This window comes from Apis dorsata, unplaced genomic scaffold (genome assembly GCF_000469605.1).
Source record: "Apis dorsata unplaced genomic scaffold, Apis dorsata 1.3 scaffold_73, whole genome shotgun sequence".
NCBI classification, from domain to species: domain Eukaryota; kingdom Metazoa; phylum Arthropoda; class Insecta; order Hymenoptera; family Apidae; genus Apis; species Apis dorsata.
Genome location: NW_006263371.1, coordinates 1,775,536 through 1,779,353, shown reverse-complemented (window position 1 = coordinate 1,779,353; position 3,818 = coordinate 1,775,536). Strand labels below are relative to the sequence as shown.

The following is a 3,818-nucleotide window of genomic DNA, read 5'->3' as shown; positions in this document are numbered from 1 at the left end:
TTTCTCTCCGCCGTCTTCGACGACGACGACGACGACGACGACGACGACGCTCGTCTTGTCTCCACTCCGTGTCAGCGGTTCTCAACTTTCCTCGGCCATTTGCATATCAATGGAAGAGTATGAAAAGAGTGGCAGAGGTGTGTAAGGTTATAAGGTCGCTCGATTGCCAATTCGTCGGGATCAATGGGTTTAGCTTCGTTTTTGAATTTTAGAGATTGTATGAATTTGAAATTAAGGATTAAAGGATTTGGAACTGTTACGGAGAATTGTGGATTCTTGGTAGTTTAGAATATTTTCGAATATCTTAATTTTTCCTCGATTTTTTAATTTTCTAATTTTTTCTCCTCTCTATCTTGCAACAAGATTGTACATAAATTCTTTATTTCTTCTTCACCTTGGAATCTTTCAATTTTACAAAAATCATATTATTTATCATTCAAATTTTTCTCGATTAATAATTATTATATGAAATTATTTTACAATTAAAAACAATTAAATTTTATATTATAGATGATATGAAATAAAAGTTTCATCACGACGACATTCAATCCTGCATTAAAGACACATTTCCTCAACGCCATTAAATACAGGGCTGTGTATCGATCCATATTTCTACTTGAAGACACGTCTGACCCTAAACGTGCTTTTACTACTACTACTCCCATCTTTACCAAGATAGCAATATAAATGTCCTTATATTGATTCCAAATTGATACTTATTTAATATGTACTTAAATTAGTACGATATTTTATGATTTTATTCGACTATTATAAAGTTAAGTTGAAAGTTCTTAATGGAAAAGAAACCTCTCGTAATGGATGAAATATTGCTACGAATGAAGTTATGTAAAATTAGCAACGATAAAACTCTTCGAGCGATTCAAGAAAGTCGTTTAACAGTTTCTACGCATTAATCTCTCAAAAATTTCACAGAATAAACTTTCTCTATTTTTTACTTTATTTTCAACTGTTATTATTTCCTTACTTCTCTTACGAAAAATATTACCAGCAAGTAAAGTTGTCATAAATTTTTTTTATACACATTTTATATTATACAAAAAAATTTATTCGTAACTTGCTCACTTCGCTCGTAATATTTTCACACCATCGTAATTCTCAAATTGATCTTTAATAATTATTGATTTTCAGTAATTGATCTGAAATTTATTCGATTTGTCGACACGGGAAGAACTTGGACAAAGAGAAAGAATTGAGCTCGAGAATCGACCTGATGTGATTCTCGCTTCCTGTGCATCCCACTGATCTTCCACGCTTCCACTAATTATATTGTACACTCTCCCTCGAAAGTGCCGAAAATTAAGCGTTTTCAACATACAAAATTCTTCGACCATGATTTCTTCGACAATTTTCGAAAACTCAAAACTCGTAACTTTAATAAACTTTTCCAAACTCAACGATCATTCTCTACTTAATCGTACTTAAAAAATAAAAAAAAAAATATCTTTCGAAACGATATAAATAAAAAGATGCCTCACTCTTCCTCGATCGAAAAAATCGAGGAAATCAGAAAAAGGATCAAATGCTCACACGACAGAATCGAGTATCCGAATTTTCAGAGACACCGCCATTTTGTTGAGTCCCGCCGCTACGATCATGGTTGATCCTTGGCCGAGGAGCGCCATCTATTTCGAGCAAGGGATATCGTCCAAACAGAATTTTTCGCGAAGTGCACGAAATGATCTCGTCCTAACCTCTCTTCCCACCATTCTTCTTCCGCGGGGATATTAAGGTCACTCGGGAATATAAGAATCTCAGGGGAGGGGGGGGGAGAGAGAAAGGAGGATAGAACGAAACGGAATAAAGGATCCTCATCTCGGTCGCGTCTTATCGTTGATTGTACTACTTTGTCGGAGTTTCATCCCGCGCTCCAAAGGTTTCACGCGGTAAAAGAGCAAATAAATGAAATTCTGATAAACAATTTCTGAATATTCCGCCGGCTTCTTTTTTCTTCTACCCTGCCGCGACCTCTCGCGTTCCCCGCTAATTTGAAATTTAAACGGCGAACAGAATTAGCCGGGGAATATTTAATATTAACTTCGAGAATAATGAGGAAATTTTCTTTTTTTCTTTCTTTTTCCTTTTCTTCTTCTTTTTAAGAATAAAAGAGAATCGTGAATCTTTAACGCGTTAATTCCGAAAGGAGATTATCGCACGAGTAATAAATTAAACGATCGTGTATTAATTTTTCGATAATTTTTTAATTATCGTTATATATATAAACGAATGATTAAAAAAGTAATTTCATAAAGGTTTTCATCGAATTTTGACTAATCATCAATCGTTCTTTGTGTAAAAAATCCTCAAAAAATTTGTATCTACATATTCTTAAAAAGTTCCTAGAAATTCCACTATATCTACTCCATAGAAAGATTAAATATCAAATGTTTCTTGACAAATATTCGTTATTTCGTCCGCAGGGAAAAATTCTTAGAAACTTGTTGAAATGGATTCTTAGAAAATTTCCAGGAACTCTGCTCGCTGGATTAATCAGGATTAGGGATTTTCGTGTAATGTAAAAACTCCCTAGAAAAAAAGTCCTAGAACTTGCCACACGATTTCTTATAAAATATCTAGAAATTCTGCGATATCTAACCGGGTCGTCCTCTAATGTCTGGGGCGAAAATTCTCGTCGCCTGACGACGGGCGAAAAAGAAATTTTCCAAGCGAGGTTTCACCGCCGGTTGCAGCTTATCGGTGATCGTCGCGGCTTAAAGGCGACGTTGAACGAAGCGCGCCTTAAGCTTCGCCGCGATACCACACCGAGGACCACCACCAGAAAACGACGACGCGGCGTAGATACTGTCTGCCCGTACGACAGCGAGCGCTCTCTCTTCGAAATTGGATCCTGGCCGTGGCGTAAGTTGCGGATAACGAGTGCCTGGATTTTCGGACGAGTTGCAGTGTGAAATCGATAGTCGAACGCAAACGTGGAAACCACTTTTCCATATTTCGTAACCAGATATTTTTCAAAATGAAATTTTCGACGAGCCTGTGTCCCTCATGAAATAATTCCCATGTTTCGAAATTTCCGTTACGAGTGAAAAGTTAAAACTAAACAACGTGCAACGAAGCAACACGTGTTTTGTACTGGAGAAAATTTCAAAAGTGTTTCTAGAAATAATTTTCATCAGATAATTCTTGATGAAAATCAACAATTCATATCGATATTTCGGTTATTTTTGGGTTTAGGTAACTTCGAAACCAATTTTACAATATTTTCAAAAAACAGATTCGTTCAGATTCAGAATTCTTTTCAATCGTCCTCTCATCGATCGATTCGAAGTAAAATCAAAATTCAAAAAAGATCAATCTTCCTCTCCTCATCCGACAAATAAAATTCTTTTGTTCAAATGAAATTCTATCGAAATTCTCCCGATTCTTTTTTCTTCAACAAAAATCAAACCAATCAAGGGCAATACAAGCCCAATCCATGATAAATCCACGGACAACAACAGACATTAATCAAGTCCAATTGAAAGATCAACTCCTAACTCCTCCTCCTTAGAAACCGAGACCCAATTTTCAAAACCAAAATATATACTCATCCAAATTAAATCAAGCTATACCCCGATAATTCTTATTTAAAAAAATTAAACACATAAACAAACCAAACCTCCAACCTCTTATGAAATAACTCTCGAATTCCTCATGAATGTAGCATCATCACAATATCGCGATATATGCTCGTCCTTGGACTCCCCCATACACCTTCAACCCTTCCACCCCGGAATTTAGAAAATATATATATATATATATATACACACAGGGTTGTCGGTTGGCACGTCGCCTCGAGCGCT

The 3,818-nt window shown here is 36.0% G+C and overlaps 1 protein-coding gene across 1 annotated transcript in view; it reads right to left on the bottom strand.

The window, feature by feature from the left end:
• LOC102677831 overlaps positions 1–3,818 on the bottom strand; it is a 352,155-nt gene that overhangs the window by 87,361 nt on the left and 260,976 nt on the right. The window lies entirely within an intron of this gene.